This window comes from Canis aureus, chromosome 28 (assembly GCF_053574225.1).
Source record: "Canis aureus isolate CA01 chromosome 28, VMU_Caureus_v.1.0, whole genome shotgun sequence".
In the NCBI taxonomy this organism is placed as follows: Eukaryota; Metazoa; Chordata; class Mammalia; order Carnivora; family Canidae; genus Canis; species Canis aureus.
In genome coordinates, this window is record NC_135638.1 from 16,483,384 (window position 1) to 16,495,413 (window position 12,030).

At 33.1% G+C, this 12,030-nt stretch overlaps 1 long non-coding RNA gene across 2 annotated transcripts; it reads right to left on the reverse strand.

The window, feature by feature from the left end:
- Window positions 1-336: 336 nt before the first annotated feature.
- On the reverse strand, window positions 337-12,030 carry LOC144300468 (uncharacterized). Of its 2 annotated transcripts, XR_013367120.1 has the most exons (4): window positions 11,641-12,030; window positions 10,679-10,779; window positions 6,537-6,598; window positions 337-1,002 (listed from the first exon to the last, which is right to left on the reverse strand). It is a non-coding gene; the product is annotated as an uncharacterized LOC144300468 (long non-coding RNA). The 2 variants fall into 2 exon arrangements; XR_013367119.1 differs by having other exon boundaries at window positions 337-6,598.

The window sequence follows — 12,030 nt, forward strand, 5'->3', positions numbered from 1 at the left end:
TAAGTTCTATGCGTTTCTTCAATTAGGTTTGTTTTGTACTTAGAAGATGTCCCATGTCAAAATTTCAAACATTTGCACCAAATCTTTCAAAGTCTTTCAAATGAAATCCATCGAAAGATCAATATATTTAAAGATTGGTCTTAACTTTTTTTTTATCACAACCGAAAGTGTGTGTTATACATACTAATGTCTATTATAACTGTGCACCTGAAATGTTAACCTATCCAATATGTTCTGTGTACTAGATAATTAGGACATTTCCCCCAAAGCAATGATATTAACTAAGGCTGACAGTAAGGGACTAATGAGATAGGAGAAATGAAAACGTAGAGAAAATTGTAGGAGAAAATCTTTTAATGTAAAGGTCAGCAATAGAAATACAGAGCATAACTACTTGACCTAACCCAAAACAGGTCATAGGAATTACAAAACTCCTTCTAATTATATACAATACTGATTGAAGGCATATATGACAATAATCATCAACTAAAATCCTGTATGTGTTAAATAACCGGTTGCAAGGATTCAAGTCTGCAAATTGAAAACTGCAAACATCTGTGGCTTCCCCAAGTTTTCTTTCCTTCAACACTTTCAGTAAATTTAATGACACAGGTGAAACCTTGTGGCAGTCACACAACGACATAGCTTGAAGATGAACTTTGGATATTTTATGTTCCTTTCAGGATACAGCAAACCTTGCACACACACAGAAACAAATACTCGGTGAACACATCCATCAGTCGGTAACAGGTTTGCAGTTTGATGGTGGTATTTTTATTTATTCAACTTTTCTCTTTCTTTTCTTTTCTTTCTTTCTTTTTTTTTTTTTTTTTCCAGCCAGGGTCAAACGCTGTCCTTCTGATCTGCTACAATCAGGTGCTTTCTGCAGAGCTCTCCCTTTGTTCTTCAGGAGGGGATGCATTCACCACACTGATGTGTGCCTTTTGATGATCTGAAAAATGTGGGTGTTCCTCGGGGCTACTGATCTAGATGCCTCCGTTGCTAGAAATAGATCAAGGGAGGCTTTCTCCAAAAATCCAGAGTCATATCACAAAGAAAACCAAGAAGATTAAAAGTTTTACTATCAAATTATACTCTTACCACTAAGCAAAACCTGTGCCTTCTTTCATTTTTTGCTAAAATTACCCAGGAAAGAAGCTGTATTAACATGCTATATTCAAGAACTCATTTTTCTGAAAAATGATAAATGGTCACAATTATTTAAACAAAATAATAAAGCTGTTCTGATCAGAATCAGCAATATATCTCAGAATTAACTTCTCTATCTTGTTAGGAGTTATTGTGACAATTGAGCCTGTTGAGGCATCAGGAATTCAAGAGAAGAAAGTGAAAAGACGTATCTGTTTGGATTGCGGTTGCATCAACTTACAAAAGGATCAAGAATTGAATTGATAAACATGAGGGAATTGTGCAAATATTCATCTTAAGGCTAAACACCGCAAATTTATGATAGACTTTGGCCAAAAAAAAAAAAATGGTGTGCTATGCAATATGTAGAAAACAATTCTGATAAATGTTAGAACTTGACACCCTTATTTATCATGATAATGATGATGATGATAGCAAAACCCAAAATAACCCAATATGCCACACCATAAATTCATGCCACTTCTGAAAATGGGAGATTGGAAGTTTAACTGTAGTAACTTAATTTTTACAAAATGCCTTCACCAATAGTCTGGCCTTAAGCAGGATGCATTCTATCGTAAAGCACAAGTGAATGGCTTTTTCGATTCTTATAACCCATTCTCACATTCTCTGATATCCAGTTACTTATTTTTGCCATATGAACAACCAAGATAAAATTACTCCACATTTTACCTGGGGTCAAAAGTCAACCCCACCACCCTTGTTCTTCCGAGCATTGAAACGGACATTCAACTCTGACTTTGACATTCAATTATCAGTAAAATTGAGAATTAAATTTGTACAATACAAAAAAAAATTGGAGGATTGTGAAAAAGCTGATCTTTTAAAAAATACTTGGTGACATTTGGACAAAAGTCGTTTTGTCCAAGTGTAAATACAAGTTAGGGTAATTCATAACCAAAAAAACACATGGTATGGAGTTTGAAGAATTGGGAATTATTTGGTGGATCACGGATCAAGTCACCTGCCAGATGTAAAAGCTGTTGCAAATTAGCTGAAGGGGAGAAAGGAATTGAAGAGGAGACAGGAACATCACACAGAGCTTTAAGTCACAGCTTAATATTTATAGTTCTTTTAGGCAGGGTGAGATTAGTCAAACTTGTCTAAATTGGATTCAAAGTGATACCATGTGGCTTGGATTCTAGATCCACAAAGCCTTGACACTGTTTTACTGAAATAATTGTCTTTAAAGTAAGCAACATATTGCCTTTTTATGTGCTGTTGAAATTTATACAAGGTGAAGGTAATCTTTGAGAGGGTAAGGATAAAGGTGAAATTAAAGATCCTAAAAATCAATTAACTGATCAAATCACATATCCTTCTTTAATGTTTCATACTAGTAATTGTCTATTACTGGTAGAGAAACCCAAAGAGGCAAAAAAGATTTTGAATTTAAAGTTTTAGAAACAAGTGTAGTTTAGAAACTATAATGCTTAAACTAATATCCTTTGCAATGAACTCCGTTGAAAATTCAGTCTCTTTTCACAGTTTTTAACACTCAAATTAATGACATAGCAATGGAACTGAAAACAGTGTAAATAACTTGAACTTAAAGAGGATGTGTTACTCATTTCACAAGTTCTTTAAAAAGCCTATCTTACTGGGACTCCTGGGTGGCTCATTGTTAAGCGTCTGCTCAGGGCGTGATCCTGGAGTCCCGGGTTGAGTTCCACATAGGGCTCCCTGCATGGAGCCTGCTTCTCCCTCTGCCTGTGTCTCTACCTCTCTGTGTCTCTCATGAATACATAAATAAATAATTTTTTTAAAGTCTATCTTATTGAATGTGTGTGTATATATATATGTATATATATATACATTCATATGTATACATGTGTAGTGTGTATATATAATATGTTAAGTGTGTATAATGTATGCATATATTTATGTATACAATATGTAGTATATGTGTATATAACATATTAAGAACACTTATAATCACCAAATTTGGATTAGCACGATTTTAGAAAATGCAGTATTCAAGTATTGTTTTCTCTCATATGTGTTACTCTAAGCTAACTTTTTAAACAAAGAGTAACCACAGTAGCAAAATTAAGATTTTTAAATCAAAAGTAATGCAACATCATGCATATGATATTAAAAAATTAAAAGTTCCTTAGCAAATGAGTATATCCCTGAAAATCAGGTTAACTTCATGGAGGATTATTAGGACATTGGATGTTTCACATACTTGCACCAAATGTCCATTTTAGTATCAAAATGAGATGATACCTATCACGCTGAATATTTCACATCCACAAAAGGAAAAAAAATACAAACCAGTATTCAGCAGGAAATAGGCTGTATGTTAACTAGTCACTAAGTGACTCTTGATCAGAATGGAGCTTTGCTAAGAGGCTCTCAAGGGAGAGGTCATTGCTTTCTCTCTAAGAGGGCCAGGCTGCATAGCTATTCTAGTCTATTTTAGGAGAACTCTAAACAAAGACAAGCTATGAATATAAAAAATGTCCAATATATCTGGCCAATTTATTGAGGTGTCAACCTGTAAAATTTTAAGAGCCAGTTAAGATACCTCTAAGGTACATCTTATGAAAAAGTTATTTTCCTTAAGAATATTAGCATTCTATATATTTAGAATATGGTGTAGTTGAATCAAAATCAGTCATTGGATTGGATGCTATGAAATTATAAAAAAGAGTATTAATTGTCATGATAGTGTTCAACACAAAAGCCTGAGAAAAAATAGTACTTCACTAGAATCCAATATACTATGTAAAACACAAAATGGCAAGCAAACATTATGTATGATAATAATTAATGTATGAAATATAATTAATTTCCCTTTTTTTCTTTCTCCTCCTTCTTCCTCTTCCCTTTGTTATTTGTCAACTTCCATTAAAATCTATTGTCTTTTGAGTAAATTTGTTTTAGGACCCTACCTTCAGCGTCCAAATTAATTCAACTTCCTTTTCTTAGGGTATTCTGAATATTTCATTGGGAACTTTCTATTACACTGTGTTGTATTTATTTTCCTCTCTATTCTTTGCAAATATTGTTTCTCCCAGAATATGTTTACTTTCTATGTTTCCCTCAGTGGTTTTCAAAGTGGGCTGATTATCGGAGTTAACTGGGGACCTTAAAAACTGCCTTTTTGTGGGCCCCAGACTTTATTTCATTATTTCATTGCTGTGGGGTAGGTCTTAGGGAATCTTTTATTAGGTTCGCTAATTGATTCTAATGTCCTGCTAGAGTTACAGACCACTGAGCAATCAAACCCTACACGCTTTTGGAGATTCAGGACAATAGCACCTCCAAGTTATGTTGCTTTCCATGATTTCATCTCTTGGGAGAAAAAGTCCTTCCTTTTCTTCCCAAACCAATAGCACATATGCACCGTTCTACTAATACTGTTTTCAATACATATTATTTTATACTTTCTGCTTTCTTGTAAAATTCTGTGGTCAGAAATTATGGTTTACACATCTTTGGTTGGTGCTGTGCTTTGTAGGCTTTAAATGAAAATAACGTTTTGTTACATTAGTGTGATTAACTGACACATTATCCACAACTAAGTATTTTCTAGGTCCCATTAAAGTAAATACACTTGTTCTATTATCTCCAAAGGTAATCTATCATGAATTATTAATCAAATAAGGAGTGTACACTTAAATAAATATGCCTAAGTAAATATTTAGAAATGTGTTTTAACATGAAATATGCATTGATGATAATAAAAAAATTTAAAAAGAAACATCTCCAAGATGATGTATCTTATTTTATAAAAGAGACAAAATAAAAAGGGTACTAGGTCCTTACTTTTTCAAGGGTATATAGTTTTGTTTTCTTTTGAATTTTCTATTCCTTGAATAGTACTTGGGACAAACTAAGCACCTAATAACATTTTATAGGTATAAAGAATTAAATGATAAATCTATTTTGCATGTAAAATGAGGTTATTATAATATAGACAACTAGAGTAAGCATATTAAAGATACTGAATTATGAATTTAGACTAGAAGTGAACTGAATTTTCTATTGTAAGGATTAGAGAATGATAAGATAAAACACAACCATATAGATTATAACAACTTTTCCCTGGAAGCAGCCCCCGAAATCTGTGGAATTATGTGTATAGAGTGTGTTAGTAGTATTCTTTTGGGTTAGACTACTTGACCATTGGATTATATTTTCTTTACAAGATAATAAATTTCAACAGACCAGTCATGATTTATGGAACAAAATTTTTGGAAAAGGAAGATAAAAATTCAACTTCAAACTATAATGTGTCACACACTTTGTTAGAGTGGCTTTCTTTGCTGGACTAGAATAAGTTTTATACCATGCTTATTCTGATTTGTTGCTATGGTAACTATGTATGTCTTGCAAACTGTAAACAATTGTGTAAAATGGTTAAATAGAACACATGTCTATAGCTGTACTAGCTCAGTTCAAATGTATACACACTCATTTTTAATATTATCTTCACAAAGAAATGTTTGTTCATTTTAGATGGATGCTCAGAACCTTCTTCCAGAAGATTATGGCTATTTGTGTGTGGGTACATGGTGTGTAATTGGGGGAAAGTGACTTTTCTTTCCATTTTCCAAAACATAAAATGAGGTGATTATAATACAGACAACTAGAATCCACGGTTCATCCATATAATTATTATGAGTAGTCTATGAAAACATGCCAAAAGCTTTTCTAAGAATTAGGCCCTAAGGTATAAAGATTAGCATGGTTAAATTGACTGCTGGCGATTTGAACAACCTCTAAAGGCTCTGCATAAAATCCATTGATAATGAAAATTTTCATTAAAAAAAATGTGCTGCCATGGGCAATCCATGCTAACCAATTTATAGTCTCTATTTTTATAAGAGTTTGGAAGAATATGCTTTTAAATCAGCCAAACAAAACTCCCGGAATTTGTTATAGATTAATACATGATGACTTTGCTACTAAAAAAAAGACAGAAATTATAGGAAATCAGAAGGCATACATCTACTACATGCATCTAGCTCTGTTTACAAGTTTGAATTGGAGAGTGATGTTTTTGTATGTCCTATATGCGAAATCTTGAATGAGACAGTGAAATGTAGGCTAAGGTTCTTGCTGTCTAAAACTTTTATTCCTAAGGAAAATTTCATTGAAAAAGCCTTTGGAAAACCAATGTTGATTGTTTGTAGGAACATTACAATCATCTTAGATATTCACTTGTTTAAAATCACATACAGAAATAGTAACTACATATAGATTCACTCAATTATCTAACAAGCATCTTTTCCGATCAGAAATACATAGCCATTGTCAAATTTGGAAGTCTCCTAAGGAATTTGGAAAGTTCTGTTCGCCAAAGAATGTCTTAAATTTGATTATACAACTTTTTTAAAAATTTACCTTTTACTTACCTTTTTTTGTTTGTTTTTTATTTTCCCACCTTCTGTGCACAGTTTCCATTTATCTTGACAGGCTGAATATGCAAATTAAGAGCAATAGATAAAATTAAAAGTTAAGGATATATGTGAAACAAGAGTCTAGACAACAGATTTTTCTAAGTAGAATGAGAAAACCCAGAATGCAAGAAATTATGTGTTGTATTTTTTCTCCAGAGAAAGGTGACTTTGCTCTGTACATTAGAAGGAGAAGCAACATACATTCAGCAAACCAAAAGGAAATATTAACATATGGACTATCAGTATTTCTCAATTCTATTATTATAATAAACTTAATACAATTAACAAATAATGACTGAGCTAAAATCACATGTCAGGTTCACTTGTAGACACTAGAGATAAAGCTATATATAAGATACACACTATCCCTCCTGCATGTGGAGCTTACAGTCTAAAAAAAACGAAACCTAAAGCTAAACTCTAAATCATTGGGCTTATTGATAGATATGGGATAGGTTATGTGACATGACATTTCAAAAGGAAAATATGAACTATTCACTCAATAGTGTAATAATATTTCATAATTCATTCATCATTTCTTTACATTGTAATTCAAGCAAATTTGGCACTAATTACTCAAAATAAAATACATGTAGAAGAAGCATGTAAGACTTTGAAAAAAACAATAACAATAGATGTATTAAGTTTTGGTTCAACCAGTAATTTTATGTATGTGTAACAGATATAGGGCTATGAACTAGCATTTTTTCTAAAGATTTTATTTATTTATTCCTGAGAGACAGAGAGATAGAGAGGAAGAGACACAGTCAGAGGGAGAAGCAGGCTTCATGCAGGGAGCCTGATGTGGGACTCGATTCCAGGTCCCCAGGATCACGTCTTGGGCAGTAAGGCAACACTAAACCACTGAGCCACCCCCAGCTTCCCTGAACTAGCTTTAAAGAGTAATGATTATTACATAATTTCTTCACTCAAGGACTCTAGACAAATGGCTAAACTGATAATTAAAAAAAAAAGTATGATGAGTGTTAAGGAAGACAAGGGGTGATAGGGGAAACAGGACTAACGCAGGGATGACGGGAAGGTTTCTGGGTGCCTCTTACTAAGTGGTAACTAAGCAAAAGATGCCTCTTACTAAGGGAAGGTTTCTGGGTGCCTCTTACTAAGTGGTAACTAAGCAAAAGGTATTAAACAGGAATTCTATATATGGGAGAAAATACAAATAAAGGCAAGGAATAATACTTGTGAAGAGGTTAAGAGCTCTGTGTTACTAAGCCATTAACATAGTGCAGGAAAATAAGGAAGATTTAAATTATAGGTAAGTTATAGATTTTCCCATCCTATGGAGTTCGGTATTTATTTGAGAAATGATGGGAAATCATTGGAATGCTTTAACAACTGGAATGTTATAGTCATATTTGCATTTCAGAAAGAACTAGCTAGAAGCAGTGAGTTCATAACCCAGTGGTTCAGGCAAAAGATGGTAAAGTGTTGACATGAAGTGGAGATAGCAGGAGTGGGGAAGGAGAATACACTGGATGTGTATTTAGGAGGAGGTAAGTCAGTAAGAATTAGTGATGAATTACATCTGGGTCTTGAGCAAGAGAAAATTGAAAAGCTCTTTAAAATTGTGCCTTGGATTAGTAAAGATGGGATTGTAGTAGGTTTAAGGAGTTGAAAGTAATGAATTGTGATTTAAGCTTCTTACATTTTTGATACTTGTAGGGTACTGAGAAAAACATGGTCCCTCTATCTAGTGTGACTTTTCCTAATGATTTGCTACTTCATCATCTGCTTTGTTTCTTCAAACTTAACCTTGAGATTGATCTGAAGTTTTGGTGGCTACAGTGTAGGGTAGTATCCTGAAAAAGTGGTCAGCTATTTACTCTCTGTTGAGTTTTGTGGGATATGAAGCCAGGATCAAAGAGGGATATAGTAAATAGTTCATAGATAATTATAATTTAGTTTTTATTCATTCCACTAAGACAGATACTGTAGTTTCTTAAATATTTATAGATTAATAAACTATAGATTATTAATGATCATTTTCAGGAACTCAATTGTGATCATTTAAATATGTTCAATGCTATTGCCAGAACTAAATTACAAAAAAAAATGTAAATTTCAAAGATCAATTCTGCAATCCATTGAACTAAAATCATGAGATTTGTCTCTACACATTCAGAATTTCAAACGTCTAAAAAACATCTATTCTCATGTTGGTGAATTCTGCCCTTATTAATAGATACTTATTTGTTTCTAACGCCTATCAAAGACTTAAAAGAGCACAATTGTGTGCAAATTTTAAAAAGTAAAGTATGCATGAGATTAAAGTTTTGAAAATTATGTTCCTTAAAAAAGATTCTTTGCAGTTAAATTTTTTTCAAATTTTAAAATATAGTTTCCTGATCTTCATGAAAAGAGAAAGATCTGAAAACAAATTAACTTTTTGAACTCAGCAGGTCCGTCTCTTTCACTGATCTATTTCACAGATCTCTTTCAAAGGACTGTGTTTATGACTTTTCAGGGTCCCTTAGCTCTTACTATTATAGAATATACACAAAATGATGATTATTCTAGCATCACGTGGAAGGCTAGCATACATGCCTTGATGGTAAATTTCAGGAGAAATTTTTCCTAGGTTTAGGAAGATATATGAACAAAAATGATATGCTATGAGTTGGTTAGTGAATTGATCCAATAAAATTTAACATTGGAAAGCATTAAAAAGGATAAAATTTTTGTAAAAAAGAAAATCTGAGGTCAAGGATGAAAACCAAATAAATACTGACAATCAGAAACTATAAATTTATAAAATTGTAAACCCAAACTCAAATTCATTACACAATGCAACCAATAAGATAGTAATGCTTTGTAAAAGTAGGAAATGAACTACAAGTGCCTGCCCTGAAAATTCTCAAGAGGAAGAAATGACCTGAGGCTGATTACTGTCACTGCTATGGCTCTGGTTGAATGAGCTCTAATTTGACCCTCAAGTGACAATTTTACCAAAGAACAACAATGAGGAATATATGAAGACAGCCATTTCAACACAATGCTTTCAGAGGTGGGCTGACCTAATGTCAGTGTCAAAAGTGGGAAGAAATTGAATGCATTTTCTAAAGAGTGAAAATCCAGAAACATTTAGGATTGTAGCTTATCGGTAGCCAGCCTAGAATTTTCAAAAGAGAAAGCACATGTAAACTCAATGGACTATCATACTCAGAGCAAACATAGTAGGCAAATGTTATTACCAAGATCATACAAATACAAAAATTTCAGTAAACATGTAGGTAGGTGTATATATTGATTTATATTAGTTCATATAAATTTGCATAGTGTACTGTGTACAAAACCATGTACAATCTTATATACTATTACTTTCAGATTCCATAATCATAGATACACAATCTTGAAACCAAAGTCACTATTAAAATGATCTAAATTTTGCCAAAATGCATTTATTCCTGTCTCCAAATCTGGTCTTCTCTCTTGGATTATACCCTCTCCTTTCTCTTCAATAAATCTAAAATGCCCTATTTTTCATCTATAACACAATCTAACTTATCTGTGACTTTTTTCCTTTTTCTGAATTTTTATTTTATTTACTTCTTTGGCAGTAGAACAACTTTTTCTGTATTTGGCATTACAGCCTGCTAGGAGTTGAGATAAGCTTTGGGGTGATGAAAGCTCTATGATTTTGTTGTGATTTCATTTAACAATGATTTTAAATTAATATAAGCATATTCTGGATTATGACCATTTTCAAAACTATTGCAACTCCATTTTAATCAACATATGTAAGTGGGATCTAGCTTTATGTTTATACATATTAAAAATATTATAATCAAAACAATTTGTGTCCACTGGTGAACATCTGAAGATTTTTTCAAAATCTTTTTAATAAACTTACTATAAATGAAAAGCTACTGAATTTTTATCAAATATTGAGTTAATATCTGGTTATTTGCCAAATTAGTAACTTAAAGTCTCTTTTCCTTACAGCTGAATTATAAAATGCTTAAGAAAAAAGACATCTCTGCATTATTTGAAATATTCAATAGTTGGTTCTCGTATAGAAGGTCCTCAGTGAATACTTATTGAATGATTTCATACACCTAAAAAGAAATTATACCTACCTTCAAAACCTTTATCATGCTAAAGTTAGATTTTATAGACATGACACTTTTATGAAGTGTCATGACTAAAAATGTTGCAGGTGTCCATTTCCCCAGTACATCTGAAAAGGGGAAAAAAAGAATCAGTATATAAAATCCTTACAGTAGTTGCAGTTTGGTGCCCCAACGTTTAGTTGGGGGGCACCTATTCCCCAGCTGCTATGAGTGTTGGCTAATAACATCTTAGAATTGCTTTCTCCGAAAATTGCCCTCACCCAACTGAGAACTTCCACTACATGGAAGCTATGCTCCCCTTACTTCAATAACTAACTGTCAGCAGGATACAAAAGATTGAGTCACTCCATCAAGAGAGGAACTCACTCTCTGGTATAGTTGTGTTCCAGAAATTCCATGGGCTCAGGGTCCAGTTAATCTCCAACTGAGACAATGTCTTTGTCTAGCTCATTCCCTGGCTTATTTTGTTTCTCTAACTCTTCTTCTGAAAGCTCTCCCTTGATAAAATACTTGAACAAGAATCCTAGTTTTAGCCACAGCTTCTAGAGAATCTAATCTAATAAAGCCAGTGAGAAAAATATTCATTGAATTTCAGAAGAGATATGAAATAATTGATACCTTACTGACAAACATGCTTCAAACTGAGTCTTAAAAGTGCTGAACAAAATAATACATACTTTCCTTAATAAGAAACATGAAACCGTTAATTTTTCATTATTTGAAGGTAACTAATGTTTAAATATCTCTGCCTTCTTTTTCAAACTCAATTCCTGACCTCCAGTGCCTTAATGATAATGTGTTAGGCCACCTACTGAGTTTGTAAATCCTACAATGCAGAAAGAGATTTTTTAAAGCCCACAATCCCTGTTTAAGAGAGTAAAACTATACTTCACTGTGTATTAATTACTTATTTACACAAAAAAACAAATTGCCACAAAAGTTAACTCAAAATAACACACATTTCTTACCTTACAATCATCTGGGTATGATTTCGAAAGGTACTCTGCCTGAGGGCCTCTCACAAGATGGCAATCCAGGTGTCAGACAAGAGTCTCATCTGAAGGTTTGACTGGTGAAGGATTTAATTCCAAGCTCTGTGGTTGTTGGCAGAATTTAGTTCCCCACTGATTATTGGTTAGAGGCCTCTCTCTGTTACTTGCCACATAGATCTCTTCAAATAATAGCTTGCTTGGTCAGAGTACTCAAGCCAAGAAAGCAATATGGAGAATCTGCTAGCAATATTAGGTACAATCCTTCATAGGCTAATCACAGAACTGACACGGCATCAACTTACCATATTCTATCTGTTGCTAGGATCAGTCCATCATTTAGGGGAACAGGCTGCCCAAAGACATGAG